This window comes from Zingiber officinale, chromosome 9A (assembly GCF_018446385.1).
Source record: "Zingiber officinale cultivar Zhangliang chromosome 9A, Zo_v1.1, whole genome shotgun sequence".
Taxonomy (NCBI): domain Eukaryota; kingdom Viridiplantae; phylum Streptophyta; class Magnoliopsida; order Zingiberales; family Zingiberaceae; genus Zingiber; species Zingiber officinale.
The window spans coordinates 121,763,663-121,780,757 of NC_056002.1; the positions used below are offsets into that span (position 1 = coordinate 121,763,663).

Here is a 17,095-nt window from a genome sequence, read left to right on the forward strand (position 1 = left end):
AATTAAATTTAGTTTATTTTGTTTCTTAATTATATTTAATTTTGTCCTAAATTTTAAGGAGTCAAGTCTTGTTAGTTAATTTATCCTAAATCTTAGGGAACCAAGTCTTGTTAGTTAATTTATCCTAAATCTTAGGGAATAAGTCTAGTTGGTTATTTTTCCTGTTTAGACTTTTTTTAAGAATCTTGAGAGCTATATAAACCTATGTTAGGACAAGTTATTTTGATAATGAATCAATTGATTTCGCTTAAGCCACGTTACAACTACATCTCTTTTTCTTTGCATGCTTGATTTCATAGGTTTAAGCTTAATTTAGATTATTCTTTTGTTTTTTTTTTTGTATTATTTCTCTATTTTTTTATTAATCTCTTTATAATTTCACATCCCAGAATAATATATATATTCTACTCGGATACTATATCAACTCTTTTATATATACAGTGATCGTGACCACGCGTCGCGTGTGTAATATAAACCCTTTATAATGAAATTATATTAATTAAAGTATTTTAGCATTAAAATACTAAAGTAGAGTCATTAGGGTAAAGTACCTGACTTTTAAAAATATGAATTATTTGTGTCTTTGAAAATCTGAATTGTTTGGATTTTCGAGTATCACCCTTACGGCTTCCTTATGAAAAAAATTAATTTAATTTAATATTATACTGATCTTAGTAAAAAAACTAAGAAAAGTATATTTTTTAACATTGTCGGTCTAAAATATTTATAGAAGTTTTTTTTGATCATAGTGTTGTCAATTCTAAGATGTGAGACTAAAGAGAACTATATTTTTTTATATAAAATAACCAGAAAAAATTAATGATGAAACAGATTCATAATAGTATGTCGTAGCTGAGTCTCGAACTCTAGATCACTGATTATTTCGTTTGTGAAATTACTAATAAATCTTTGAATTATTTTTAGTATGAATAAAAAAAAGATATAAACATAAATTTATTTTAGATTTTACCAAAATTAATTAGTAAAAGGGGAGATTTTTAATAAAATAGTAAGATAATCACATCTTTTATATATTCTTTAGATAAAATTCGTATGATCATGACCCTATGGGAAGGCATAATCTAATTGAAAATCTCAAACGGCGTCCGAAAGATGCAACAGCTTTTTAAAAAACAGGACACCTAAAGTTGCAAATGCACACCTAAAAAATACATCGTATTTTTCAAAACAGGGCACGTTTGCTTAGGTGAAAAAAAAACTCCACCCTTAGTCCACATCCTTTTTTTTCGTCCGTTACTAAATTATATAAAAAAATGATAAATTATAGAATCAAGGTATATTCTATTGCAAAATGCTTAAAAGGTAAGAGAATTTAATCCTAAGAATATATATCTATTAAAAATTAATGTATATTTTATTATAATAAATTTATCACTCTGAGGATAATTTGCTTAGATTACCTGCCGTATAAATGATCACTTATGCTTTTTAATATATATATATATATATATATATATATATATATATATATATATATATATATATATATATATATATATATATATATATATATATATATATACCATCATTAGTTCGGATCTTTTATCTTAAAATAATTTTATCTCTTGTTGATCGGACGATCATGATATTTTTAAGATGTGTACGATATTCTCTTGATGTGTAAGATATTTTTAAGATATAATTTGATTTGTCCGATCGATACAAGAACATAGGGACAGAGATATTTCGGGATAGAGAATCCAAACACCACCCCGAGTTGATTGGTTAGATTCATGCATGTTGAATGGCGAGATGGGTCACTAAGCATCATGCACGAGGGAAATAATACTTGCTAATTATATGATCACACACGAGATGGGTGACCGTCGAACTTGAATAGATCGAATAAAGACAGATCGAGTAAAGCGGCCTGAGTGGAGGAACATGAAAGCAGATGTGTCCTTTTGTATATTTTATCCTAAACCTTGAATGTAGCAAAAATGGCCACTTAGAAATCAAGAGTAAAATAAGGCAGTTAGATTGAAGGAAAAAGGAAAAGCCAGAAAAAGAATTTGTGAGAGACTCAAGAGTCTCGAGGTTCACTGCTCATGCACGCACATGACCCACCCCGCCACTTTGAGAGATCTTGGAGCTCAAAAAAGATGCTCCCTACCTAGCTACTCCCTAGCCACAGTAATAAAAAATAATTATATTTATTTATATTATAGGATTAATTTATAACCGAAGCTTATAAGACACCATCAAGAATCAATAAATATGCCTTTTAAAAATTTCACAATTATATTTTTTTAAAAAAGTTTTTTGCTTTTAATTTTCTTTATAATATTTGTTTATAGGAATCGATTCCACGCCCACCAGAATATTAATGAATCCGTACATACAATGCATGCAATGTGTGCGTGGGAATGCGCAAGGTGTCAGAAGCTGCTCCAGTGGAACAAAGAAGGAAAGAAGAAAAGAAAGGGGTAGCATTAGCAACCACCCTTTTCTTTAGGTCTGAAGAAATGAAAGATCTTGACCCAAACAGAAAAACAAAGGAAAGATCAAAAGATGTGTTGGGAGTTGGAACAGGATCCACAATCCAATCTAATCAGAACACGACCATCATTACCAGAAGAAAAATAAAAATTACATTAGTTTTGCTTGTAAAACACAAATTTGTCCGAGAAGAATTTGGTGATAAGTAAGAAAGGAGGAGGAGGAGGAGGAGGTCCACCCACCCGCAATTAACTCCACGGATCCTGCAATTATTAACCGCCAGAGATAATCCAAAAAAATATCACATCAAAATCTGGTCCCGAGAAGAAGGCTCTGAATCCATGGCCATTTAAGACGCAGTAGTGGGGGAACACGCAGGACCTGCAGAAGGGAAATGTAGAGAAAAAACTAATAATGAGAAAAAGAAATCCCACAAAATTTAACATTTCGATAATTGTTCTTGGATTCTTTCTTTCACAAAGATCCAAAATCTGGGAAGGTGGAGGAAATCCTTTCGGATAAGCAGAAACGCTATTGTCAGACATTATTTTCACTGGGCAAGTCTTGTACTTGGCCACATGATACGGACCTCTGAAACATTGATGTTGAGTAGTTTGTTGTCTCATGGGTTTCTCGTGTTTTTTTTTTTTCATTCAGAAAAGAAAATATATAATTTTGGGCCTCTGTTGTTGAGGAAAAGGACAGCCATCAGTGTAACAGGATTAAATAAATGACGTTGCAAGGTTTTTTAATGGATCGAAGGCAGTAGGGTTGGTCACATGGAAGGCTATAACTCTAAGATTTTTTTCTTTATTTAGGTAAATTAGAGATGATGATCACTACGATTAGACCTGTGATGATCTTTATTTTTCATTGACTGTATCACTAAATTTAAAATGCTTTTTGTTGATGCCCAGAAGAAAAAAAAATGCTGAAAGCCTGAAACATAACATGATAGAGAATTAAACAATTCAAATCTAAGAAATCAGGTAAGATAATTACTTTTGAACAAGACAAATGCAATTAATCACGCTATATCATGTTGAAAAAACATGCCAAAGCATCAATTATGATTCCTATTTCTCGATCCAATAAATGCTGGTGCATATTTCCTACTGAAAAAACATCAACCTGCTTCTCATAAGTTTGAGAAGAACAAAAGACAAGAGAGGAACTAGTTCTAACAGTGATCTCCTTGATGTAAATAAGATGACAATTATCTCAACTCATAAGATGATAATTAACTAACATAGCAGAGAGACTAGATCTGTGATTTTGGAGTTGCTGGGAGGAATGATGATGATACACTTGGTTGCCAGGTTGTTCCACTGCAAATGTTCAGAAACAGTTTGATTTAATAGGAGAGTGTTTTGGATACAAGTTGCTTTCTGTCAATTAATATTATCAAGCTACAGGCAGCCATTGTAGTTGTTGCTCTCTCCATTCCACCCAATCATGCCTGCCTCTTTTGTCACATTTAGTCTGAAAGAAATCTCCCACCTCTGTCTTAAATGTGAAGCATGAGCTCTCACCACTGCAGCAATTATTGTCCATATCCGTTGTTATTACTCCTCAATTGTCTCCATTTCATTGTCATCCACTGAATCCTGCATCTCTTTCCATGACCTTGTACAAATGTGGTGGTTGCCAAAGACTTGGCCTCTTGCTGGCAATTTCACTCATCCTGACATGGAAGGGTGAAAAGCATGGCCCTTATTTTTTTAATTATCCATTGAAGATATGACATGGACTCATAGCAACCAGCATGATGCCATCACCAGTAATTATACTAGTTCCCTTTCCATTTCAATGACCTAATGAATACAATTCTACAGATGGAATTTGGCTCGACCACACAAAGGCATGATATACTATGATGGCCATGTTGACAAGCGACCTTTTCCAACTTTTTTTTTTAAAAAAAACAAAAGAAGAAAAAGAGTAAAGGAACTTGCTTACTTTTCAACCTTTTGTTGATTATTTGAGTAGATAAGGATGGATAAACACTTGCTCCAATTTATAAAATCATGGAAAATAAGAATATTGAACAATCCGATTTCCAAACCTACACGGTAATGCTAGATTTCTTGAAAAGTTAAACAGGCACACAAGCCACTGCCTTTGAATTTTGATTGATGTCAGACGTCCACACCGGATGACAAACCTCCACTGGGAGGGTTCCTTCCCACCTTTTGCCCCAATCAGCTTTGTTTCTTAGCTTTTGGTGGAGGATTCCTTCACCTCCCTATTCCTTTCCTTTTGCTTTCAGCCTTTCACCCATTATGAGACTTTGGATGGGATTCAAAGTTCACACATCTCTCTCAGTAAAAGACAGGCACCGGCAGGACATTTATAGAGCTTGTGCCAGCTTAACTTTTCTTCTGGGATGCAGAGAGTGGTCACCTCATTTGGTTGATTCCAGGCACAAGGACAAGCGAAAGCAATGTGATATAGAACTCATGAGGAATGGATGCCCCATGGCTTGTGATATGTTTCCAGGGCCTAAACCCCAAGAGTCCCCCTGCCCTACTCAAAAAGCCTCTGGTCCAATGCCAACATGCAGATTTTTAGGACTCGCTGAGGAGGGGTGATGACAGAGAAATATGATTCACAAAGGAGACAGTCATACTGCTGTGCAGGCCAGGAAGGTAGATGAGCATTTTGACTGCTATCCTTCTCGGAATTAATATTTAAGAAATGATGAAAATACTTGTATAAATGTGTTTCTGAAGTGGTGGAAAATGACCATCATCCTGCAGCTGCTGTAGGATTAGTGAACAAGTGATAAGGTAGCTGCATGGCTCAGAGTTTTTATTTGTTCTTTGAGTGGATTGCCTTTCGAACATCAAGATATTTTTCAAACAACTGCTTCACCATAATGCATACAGATTCCCCAGACTAACAGCAAACTAGAAATTTTCAGAAATTATTGATGATTCAGCAATGAGGTACTAAGTTCAAACACATCAGTGACTTTTCACAATGCGAAAAGAAAGTTTATCAAAGATAAAGCCAGAAAATAAAATATGAGGGTAGGCAGTGTTTTCTTTATAGGTTCCTTTCGACCCTGTTCCCTAATATTGAAAAAGTTATGGAAGAAACAGGTAGATGTGTACAGATGAAAAGTATGACTTTTCGCTTTTACTTTGGGACATGTGGATCGATAAATCTTGAAAGTCTCGTGATAAACTTTTCCTTTTTTACCTTGTTCTCGTCTTGGTGATCTCTGTTATGACAAACTACCCTCTGAGACAGGTCGTACGGTGCCCCAACATGGCCGTTGGAATGCTGATGTGTTAACATCGTGCTGGTTACCGACAACATAGAGGAAGTATGAGGCACTGAGTGACTCCAAATTGATGGTCATCCAAATACCAGGGGAGTACAAGGCGAAGGAAAGTAACATGATCACTTCATCTGTCGAAGGGCACTTAACATAGAGCAAATCAAACACAACCTCTGATTTGTTTGGCTTATCACTTTTCTCATTTCGATGCAAAATGTTCTCTGAGAAATGACCTCTTCATTGAATGAGTAAGATTCTGCATGTTGTATCCGTATGAGGATGTTCTTAATAGAATTTCAAGAGGAGCCTCATCCATGATGACATTTATCAGGTGTAGTTTCGATATTATTCATCTTGTTTTTAGTAGAATTAGCATTGAAATGATATATAGTGTTTGTTTTGAAAGTATTAAAACTTTTAAAATGTACATATTAGGCTTAATGGTTGTTTGTGGGCTTTTACCAAAGGCCATAGATTGCCCACGAGCTTTGTAGGTACCTGTGTGGCCTGTGAGTCCTATGGAGGCAGCGGTCGTTGAACATGCATGAGAGCCTTACAAGGTCGGCAGCAAACATTGAGAGGTCAAAAGAGCACGAGGGCTTTGATCGAGTGTGCATACCCACAACAACGAGACAAAGATGCGAGGGCAAAGAGGAGAAGGCAATGAGTGTATTGCGGCTCTTCTTCTCGATCGTTGAATATGAGTAAACAAATTGGCGAATGCTTTCCCAGATCCTCTTCACCCTTTCCTTCTCCTCTCTCCTCTCTCCCTACTGATTTGGAGCTAAATTTCTATGGGACCGACACTAGGAGAGCCGTTAATATAATGGATCTATATTTTTTTAGGAGTAAATTTCTGTAGGACCAGACCGGTCACCTTCAGAATAGTCAATGAGACTAATTGAAATTATCAATACTTTTTTTTGGAGGGTAAATTATTGTCTCCACGGGTATAATGCAATTGTTACTCGGATAACAAATTTGTCAGATTGGGCACAGGTGATTTCATCGCCTTGTGTTATACCTCCCACCTAAGAGGCGGTTGCATACCGTAATTTACTTGTTTGATTTTATTTCTTTAAGATGGACTTAAATATAATTTGTATATGTGAATATGAACCGAAACCGTTTAAGTGATTTAGCTAAGGTTTATCGAGTTTCGAATTTTTTGATGTGAGTTAAATGTGTAGAACCCTTTAGCCTGATCCATTATCATTTATAGGTTGATAATAAATCGAATCCACTATATAAGGTGTGATCCCTGTTGGATTAAGGCATTTTGAGGTAACCCTTTGTTCCCCATTGATCAAGATTTCTTAGCACCGTCACCCTAGTTCCTCCGGAAGACTCTTCCTCTTCTTTTGCAAGATCTCACGTACAAGGAGACGACACTTTACGACAATAGCTCTTGGGTTGTAATTAGGTTCATTGTTGTTGTTTATGTACTTGATTTATATGTCACATTTTCAATAAAATTAGATCTATTCTTGTATTTCCTATTATTCGAGTTCTTGTTGATTTGCAGAATTCATGAGGTCAGGGATTTCAAGAACTAACATGTGGTATCAGAGCCTCGATTGTTTCATTATTTGCTATGACAATAAAGTTGAGGTTCTTCGTCAATTTTTTGATTCCATGCTAGATTAAGGTTTACTAGTATTTGATCGTCGAAAAAACTTGTAAAAGAATACCTAAGATAGACTTATTTTTCCATGTTTTTCATATTTCTGCAAAGAACATGAAGAACAGTAGAAACCATCGTTGTCTTCGTGGAAAACCATCACTTTTGATATGTTTTTAGGTTAAACTGTGATGACATAATCGATTGTCATGGTCAAACAATCGATTGCAAAGTCTAAATTTGTGAACAGAATCATCTAGAATCGACTAGCTTGATCGATCAATTGACACTAACAAGGCAATCGATTGACGACTGAACTCGAACGTAAATCAATCTAAATCAATTACTTGGTTGCTACCGATTGATGGCCTTCTGGTTAGACACAGAATCGATTCGGATTGATCAGGAGATTAATTAAAGCTACCAATTGATTAATAGCCTTATAATCACACATATATGCGATTGTAGACACCAATCATCATGGACTTGAAATCAAGCATAGAAGGTTCTGTGATCAACTAGTGGGATTGATTGGGTTATACCAATCAATTGGCACACACCATCAATCGATTGATGGTCCCGAAATTGCATGCTACTCTTTAGATCGATTATGATAATCAATTAGCTGAGGTCAATCTAATTCCGTATGATATCAATCAATTGATAAACCTAATTCTTGAGCTATAAGGTTGATCAAGTACTTATCTATTCGATTAAGGTTCCTTTGGATTTCTTAGGTCTATCTACACGCGTACTATTAGTTAGAGCCCTAGAGCCAATCATTTGATGATTGTTGTATGGACTCATTGTATCATATTCTTGTATATAAATAAAGACATTTGTTTTTGGTTATTATACTTACTTGTATTGGTGCTAAATAACTAAGTATAATAGCATCCTTGAGTAGAAGATTCTTATCTATATCAATCGATTGGTTGAATCGATAGTGAGATGATATAGGGAACACTACTCTTAATCATTCCTAGTCGAGTATTAACATTCAGGGACAATGTTAATGCGATGAGACTAGCATGTAGGTCAACTCGATGACTTGATCTCACAAGTCAGGGATATAGAGATATCAAGTTGACACATGGGTATGCATTGGAGAATGTATACTGAATGACCCGCCATGAGAAAGTATCATGAATCGTTATATGAGTGTCATATACTTTCTCATGTGGCTATTAGTATGACTACTAGTCCTTGGACCTGAAGTCACCATGGTTCCCTACATAAGGAGTTACATACTTTGGCTTCGTCAAATGTCACCCATAACTGGGTGGACTATAAAGGCGATTACTGGGTATGTAACAAATTATGCGGAGGGATGTGAGTGATGTGGATGAGATATATCCCTCCTATATGACGGGAGTGACATCGATATTCTTGATAGAGTGAGACCACGAAGTGCATGGCCATGCCCAAATGAGTCAATATGAGACATTGAGCTCATTTGATTGAGTGAGTCTACTTGGGATTCAAGATTTAGATTGATTAGAGGATGACACGGTCTATGCCTCACATTGATCAATCTAGATGTCAAGGATAGAAGGACACTTGTCATATATTGTGAATAGTCACAATTAGTAGTCACAAGGATATGTTGGATCTCAACATTCTTGTAACTTGGGTAGTAATGATGTGTTGCTAGATACCGCTCATTACTTATGCTTCTAAATGGGTTTAGGAGCATTGCCAACGTTACAAGAACCTATAGGGTCACACATAAAGGGCAATTAGATGGAGATTAGGTTCATTTAATGAACCTAAAGGATTAGGTTCATGTGATGAACCAAATTGGATTAAGAGTAATCCAAATTAGGCTAATTGAGTTGGACTCAATTTGGTTCATGTGTTAGATGAGTCTAATTTGTACTTAGACTCATTGAGTCAATTTAATTCAATGAATAGAGATTCATTAAATTAAAATTGACTTGAGCCAATTGTTAGATTTGATCAACTATGGGAGAGAAGTGGTCAAGTTTGACTTGACTTGAGAGGAAGATGAAGGGTCAAGTTTGACTTGACCATTTGTCACCTCATTGGTGAGTTGACATTGAGTGAGCTAATAATGATGTGCCACATCATCAAGACTTCTTCATGGTGTGCCACCTCATGAGGGAGATCAAGAGTTTTTGACTCTTGAAATCCCATGGAGTATATAACCTCTCACTTGAAGGTGGTCGTCCACTTTTGGGAATTACTAGTGAGAATTGATTCTCATTCACTCCACCTTCCTCAAGCTTTCTCTTCTCTCCCTCTCCTCCTCTTTGGTCGAGACTTCTTGGAGTGCTAGCACACTCAAGACTTCTTCTCCATCTCTTACTTGTGTGGATACACATAGAGGAGTATCTACTTTGATACTCTCGAGATCCGGCGAACCTTGGACGAGCGGGATTAAGCGAAGGGCATCACATCAAGGGTAAAGCTCTTCTCTTTTGTAGATCTAGGCTTAGAAAACTCGTACGTGAAAGTTTTTACGAAATTTTATTTCTTCGCACGGATCCGGTGGCGGGGTTTCGGGGTTTCCGCAACACAAAAAGAGATTTTTACGACCCGAAAAATCCAACAGTGGTATTAGAGCCACGTGTGAAGCACGTACGAGTTTTATTTTGAATTTTATGAAATTCTACATATATGTAAGTTTCTGTGTTTTTATGATTTTTATAGATTTTATGGATAATTTTCTCGTAGAAGCGAAGCACGAGTGTTTAGACACTTGTAGGCTTCGACTACCGAGAAAACATTTCTGAAATGGCAAGGTTTCACCCCAAATCGTTTTGGGAAAGTGGACTAAGGCGTTGTAGGATCGCTTAGGAACACTCGCGATGGTTATATCGCGTGTAGGGGTGCTGCCCCTGACCCCGCAAGGGGCTTCGTTCCGCGATTGTGCCCGAAAATCGCTAAATGGGACCACCGGGAATATTTACTCATAAAATTATAACAATTGTAAGAAAAATTAAAGAAATTTATAGAAATTACATAATTTAGAATTATGTATTATTTTGTGATGGTCATGGCCCAAAAGACCCAATTTGATTGGATATTGTGTGTTGTAATTCATAATATGGCCTGCGTGCCGTCATGTGATTGTACGTGTTGTACTTGATTCGCGACCTGCGCGTCGTGCATTTCTATTTATTTATTCCTGTTGTAAATAGTTTAGACTCAAATGTAACTCGAGTTTTACTTTTGTAATGTACAAAATGAAGAGGTGGAAGGTCCACTCGAGACGGAGTTACGAGGAGGGCGCGAGCAACACAAGGTGGTCAAAGGAAGGAGATTGAGAAACTGTTGACCTTAGGTTGACCATCAGATCTTCTCATTGGCTTGAGAAGATCGTAGTAGGGCCATGACTAATCACAAAATATTTAATTAATTGCTTATGTGTGTATATGTGATGCATGCTAGATTATTAATTAATTAGTGCCTTAACGATTAGATTAGATCTAAGTCGCGAACATGATGCACCTCCATGATTAGATTAGATCTAAATCGAGTATATGATATGCATCGTCGATTAGATTAGATCTCAATCGCGTCAACTCGAAATGCCGACCATGCCGTGATACCCATCACTACCTCGATCGCATGTTATTGTTGAATCTGCCAAAGCAGAGCAACACATACTACTTTGGTAGGGTACGGGACAATCTTGGTCCCGCCTATCAACGCATGGGTGAGTACAACTCAATTAGATTGAGTAACTAGTTAACTCAATTAGATCGAGTTTAACTATAGGCATTTTCCAATGGTTGGTAGATAGGTCAAAATCACGTTTATATTAACTCTTGGGTGTATTAGCGAAAGCTAGCTCGAGTTTTAATATAAATGCGGATCTAGATCCTATAAACAAGAGTTGCATAGAGATGTAATTGGTAATTAGTTACCTACCGATCATACTAAGTCTTGAGCGATTTAGCTAAAGCTAACTCAAGGCATAGTATGATGCGGATCTTGTCCCACATGAATTATAGAATTTAGTGGGAGCATCATTTAATTAAAGGCCTAATTAGATGATTAATAGAATATGATATTTATTTATTTTTCTGCATTTTTCTGTTGTAGATAACCATGACGTCAAATACGAACTCTTTCTCCCTGCGTTCCGTCCTTGAGAAGGACAAGCTCAACAGAGCTAATTTCCAGGACTGGTACAGGAATTTGAGAATCGTTCTCACACAAGAACGTAAATTGTATGTTCTGGAGCAGCCCATTCCGGAGGCACCTCCTGCTACTGCCACGTGAGGTGACCGTGATGCTTACAAGAAGCATCAAGATGATGCATTAGATGTGTCATGTCTTATGCTCGCGATCATGAACTCTGAGCTTCAGAAGCAACACGAGTTGATGGGCGCTTATGATATGGTTGAACATCTTCGTCAACTATATCAAGGACAAGCGAGACACAAGAGATTCAAGATCTCTAAGGCACTATTTAAGTGCAAGATGCAAGATGGGACTCCCGTAGGCCCATATGTACTCAAAATGATTGGGTACATAGAAAACCTACAAAGGTTGGGATTCCCACTTGGCCAAGAGCTGGCCACTGATCTGATCTTGCAATCCTTGCCAGATAGCTATAGTCAATTCGTTCTAAATTATAACATGAACGAAATTGACAAGCCACTGCCTGAGCTGCTTAGCATGTTAAGAACTGCTGAGCTCAACCTTAAGAAGGTTAAGCCCAACTCCATTTTGATGGTGCAAAAGGGCAAAGGCAAGGGCAAGCCTAAAGGTAAGGGAAAGTCCCAAGCCAAGGGCAAAGACAATGCACTGAAACCCAAAGGAGGGGTCGTCAAGGATGCTACCTGCTTCCACTGCGGTAAGACCGGACACTGGAAGAGGAACTGCAAAGTGTACCTGGAAGATCTTAAGAAGAAGAGAAATGAGACTTCCACTTCAGGTATCTATGTTATAGAAGTCAATCTATCTATTTCTTCATCATGGGTATTAGATACCGGATGTGCTTCTCACATTTATACTAATGTGCAGGCGCTGAGAAATAGCAGGGCATTGACGAAGGGCGAGGTGGACCTACGCGTAGGCAATGGAGCACGGGTTACTGCTGTTGCTGTAAGAACTTATCATCTATCTCTGTCTTCTGGGCTTGTATTAGAATTAGATGAATGTTGTTATGTGCCTGCTTTAACTAAGAACATACTTTTAGTTTTTTGTTTGGATAAGAAAGGTTTTTCATTTATAATAAAGAACAAATGTTATTCAATTTATTTAAATGATATGTTCTATTGTAGTGCACCTCTGATGAACGAACTCTATATTCTAGACCTTGAGAATCTTATCTATAACATAAGTACCAAGAGGTTCAAGTCAAATGACATGAACTAAACCTATCTCTGGCACTGTCGCTTAGGTCATATAAATGACAAACGCTTATCCCAGCTCCATAAAGATAGTTTGCTGGACTCATTTGATTTCGAATCATATGAGACATGCGAGTCATGGCTACTAGGCAAGATGACCAAGACTCCCTTTAATGGATACAGTGAGAGAGTGACTGACTTGTTAGGACTTATACATAATCTTGTATGTGACCCTTTCAATGTCACTGCTAGAGGTGATTATAGGTACTTCATTACATTTATTGATGACTTCAGTAGATATGCCTATGTGTATTTGATGACACATAAGTCAGAGTCCTTTGAAAAGTTCAAAGAATTCAAGAATGAAACACAAAACTAGCTTGGCAAGAGTATTAAGATACTTCGATTAGATCGAGGTGGTGAATACCTTAGCTATGAGTTTCGTGACTATCTAGCTGAGTGTGAGATTCTATCTCAACTCACTCCTCGTTGAACACCACAGTGGAATGGTGTATCCGAAAGGAGGAATCGTACCTTATTAGATATGGTACGATCTATGATGAGTCACACAGATCTTCCTATGTATCTTTGGGGCTATGCTCTAGACACAGCAGCTTTCATTCTCAACCGAGTTCCATCTAAGGTTGTAATAAAGACACCATATAGGATATGGACTGGAAGAGATGCCCAAGTGTCTTTTATGAGGATTTGGGGTTGTGAGGCTTACGTTCGACGTCAAGTCTCGGACAAACTGGGACCCAAATCCGATACATGCTATTTTATTGGATATCCCAAGGAAACGAAGGGATATTACTTCTATATTCCCAGTCAACACAAGATAGTTGTGGCTAAGACTGGGGTATTTCTAGAAAGGGATTTTGTTTTTAGAAAGACTAGTGGGAGTACGTTCGATCTTGAAGAAGTTCAAGATGTGGACCATAACACAGAAGCCTCGATGGAAGTTGAACTGGAACCACAAAGTGTTGTGGATGATGTTGTTCCACAAGGAGTTGAGGAACCACAACCAGTTCAAGTAGACCTACCTCTTCGCAGATTTGATAGGGTACGTCGTCAGCCTGAGAGATACTCATTTCTCTTGTCTGACTATGATGACGTTGTGCTCATTGAGGATGAGCCTACCTCCTATCAGGAAGCTGTGATGAGACCAGATTCTGAGAAATGGCTAGAGGCTATGAGATCCGAGATGGAATCCATGTACACTAATTAAGTATGGACTTTGGTTGATCCACCTGAAGGGGTCAAACCCATTGGGTGTAAGTGGGTCTTTAAGAGAAAGACTGACATGGATGGACTTATTTATAAGGGTCGCTTGGTAGCTAAAGGTTTCAAGCAAATTCATGGTATTGACTATGATGAAACCTTTTCTCCAGTAGCGATGTTTAAATCCATTCGGATCATGCTTGCTATTGCAGCGTACCACGATGATGAGATCTGGAAAATGGATGTCAAAACCGCGTTTCTGAATGGAAACCTGGTCGAGGATGTGTACATGACACAACCTGAGGATTTTATAGATCCACAGCATACTGGCAGAGTATGCAAGCTGCATAGGTCCATTTATGAACTAAAGCAAGCTTCTCGGAGCTGGAATCTTCGATTCGATGATGCAATCAAACAGTTTGGTTTCATCAAGAATGAAGATAAACCTTATGTCTACAAGATAGTTGTTGGGAGCAGAGTTGTCTTCCTTATATTGTATGTGGATGACATACTACTCATTGGGAAGGGCATCCCTTTGCTGCAGTATGTCAAGACTTGGCTAGAGACTTGTTTCTCAATGAAGGACTTAGGTGAAGCATCCCGCATTCTAGGCATACAAATCTATAGAGATAGATCTAAGAGATTGCTTGGCCTAAGTCAGAGTACATACATTGACAAGGTACTACTACGGTTTGTCATGCAAAACTCCAAGAAGAGATTTCTGCCGATGTCACATAGTGTGAGTCTTTCGAAGACTCAAGGTCCCTCTTCTAGAGAGGAGAGAGACCGCATGGATCAGATCCCTTATGCTTCAGCCATAGGATCTATCATGTACGCCATGCTATGTACTCGTCTTGATGTCTCGTATGCTTTGAGCATGACGAGCAGATATCAGTCAGAACCAGGTGAAAGCCACTGGATAGCAGTCAAGAATATTCTTAAGTACTTGAGAAGGACTAAAGATATTTCTTGATATATGGAGGCGATGACGAGCTAGCTGTAAAGGGTTACAGTGATGCTAGCTTCCAAACTGATCAGGATGATTATCGATCCCAGTCAGGGTTCGTGTTTTGCATAAATGGTGGTGTTGTGAGTTAGAAGAGTTCGAAGCAGGACACAGTAGTTGATTCTACAACAGAGGTCGAGTATATTGCTGCATCAGAAGCAACAAAGGAGACAATTTAGATCCGCAAGTTCATTACTGAGCTTGGGGTGGTTCCTAGCATAGTTGATCCCATAGAGCTCTATTGTGACAACAATGGAGCAATAGCACAGGCTAAGGAACCTCGCTCACACCAGCGGACCAAACACATACTATGACGCTTCTATCTCATTCGAGAGATTATCAAGAGAGGAGATGTGAAGATTTGCAGAGTACCCACAGAGGCTAACATCGCAGATCCCTTGACCAAGGCTTTGGCACAGAGAAAGCATGATGCCACACTAGGTCATTAGGCCTTAGAGCCTACACTGATTGACACTAGTGCTAGTGGGAGATTGTTAGTTAGAGCCCTAGAGCCAATCATTTGATGATTGTTGTATGGACTCGTTGTATCATATTCTTGTATATAAATAAAGGCATTTGTTTTTGGTTATTATACTTACTTGTATTGGTGCCAAATAACTAAGTATAATAGCGTCCTTGAGTAGAAGGTTCTTACCTATATCAATCGATTGGTTGAATCGATAGTGAGATGATATAGGGAACACTACTCTTAATCATTCCTAGTCGAGTATTAACATTTAGGGATAATGTTAATGCGACGAGACTAGCATGTAGGTCAACTCGATAACTTGATCTCACAAGTCATGGATATAGAGATATCAAGTTGACACATGGGTATGCATTGGAGAATGTATACTGAATGACCCATCATGAGAAAATATCATGGATCGTTATATGAGTGTCATATACTTTCTCATGTGGCTATTAGTATGACTACTAGTCCTTGGACCTGAAGTCACCATGGTTCCCTACATAAGAAGTTACATACTTTGACTTATCAAACGTCACCCATAATTGGGTGGACTATAAAGGTGATTACTAGGTATGTAACAAATTATGCGGAGGGATGTGAGTGATGTAGATCAGATCTATCCCTCCTATATGACGGGAGTGACATCGATATTCTTGATAGAGTGAGACCACGAAGTGCATGGTCATGCCCAAATGAGTCAATATGAGATATTGAGCTCATTTGATTGAGTGAATCTACTTGGGATTCAAGATTTAGATTGATTAGAGGATGACACGGTCTATGCCTCACATTGATCAATCTAGATGTCAAGGATAGAAGGACACTTGTCATATATTGTGAAGAGTCACAATTAGTAGTCATAAGGTGATGTTGGATCTCAACATTCTTGTAACTTGGGTAGTAATGATGTTTTGCTAGATACCGCTCATTACTTATGCTTTTAAATGAGTTTAGGAGCATTGCCAACGTTACAAGAACCTATAGGGTCACACACAAAGGGCAATTAGATGAAGATTATGTTCATTTGATGAACCTAAAGGATTTGGTACATGTGATGAACCAAATTGGATTAAGAGTAATCCAAATTAGGCTAATTGAGTTGGACTCAATTTGGTTCATGTGTTAGATGAGTCTAATTTGGACTTAGACTCATTGAGTCAATTTAATTCAATGAATAGAGATTCATTAAATTAAAATTGACTTGAACCAATGGTTAGATTTGATCAACCATGGGAGAGAAGCGGTCAAGTTTGACTTAACTTGAGAGGAAGATGAAGGGTCAAGTTTGACTTGACCATTTGCCACCTCATTGGTGAGTTGATATTGAGTGGGCTAATGATGATGTGCCACATTATCAAGACCACTTCATGGTGTCCCACCTTATGAGGGAGATCAAGAGTTTTTGACTCTTGAAATCCCATGGAGTATATAACCTCTCACTTGAAGGTGGTCGGCCACTTTTGGGAGTTACTAGTGAGAATTGATTCTCATTCACTCCATCTTCTTCCTCAAGCTTTCTCTTCTCTCCCTCTCCTCCTCTTTGGCCGAGACTTCTTGGAGTGCTACCACACTCAAGATTTCTTCTCCATCTCTTGCTTGTGTGGATACACATAGAGAAGTATCTACTTTGATACTCTCGAGATCCGGCGAACCTTGGACGAGCGGGATTAAGCGAAGGACATCACATCAAGGGTAAAGCTCT

General features: G+C 37.8%; 1 long non-coding RNA gene across 1 annotated transcript; it reads left to right on the top strand.

The window, feature by feature from the left end:
• Nucleotides 1–4,544: 4,544 nt before the first annotated feature.
• Nucleotides 4,545–6,071, top strand: LOC122021346. Its single transcript, XR_006122512.1, has 2 exons — nucleotides 4,545–5,108; nucleotides 5,716–6,071. It is a non-coding gene; the product is annotated as an uncharacterized LOC122021346 (long non-coding RNA).
• The last annotated feature ends 11,024 nt before the right edge of the window (nucleotides 6,072–17,095 follow it).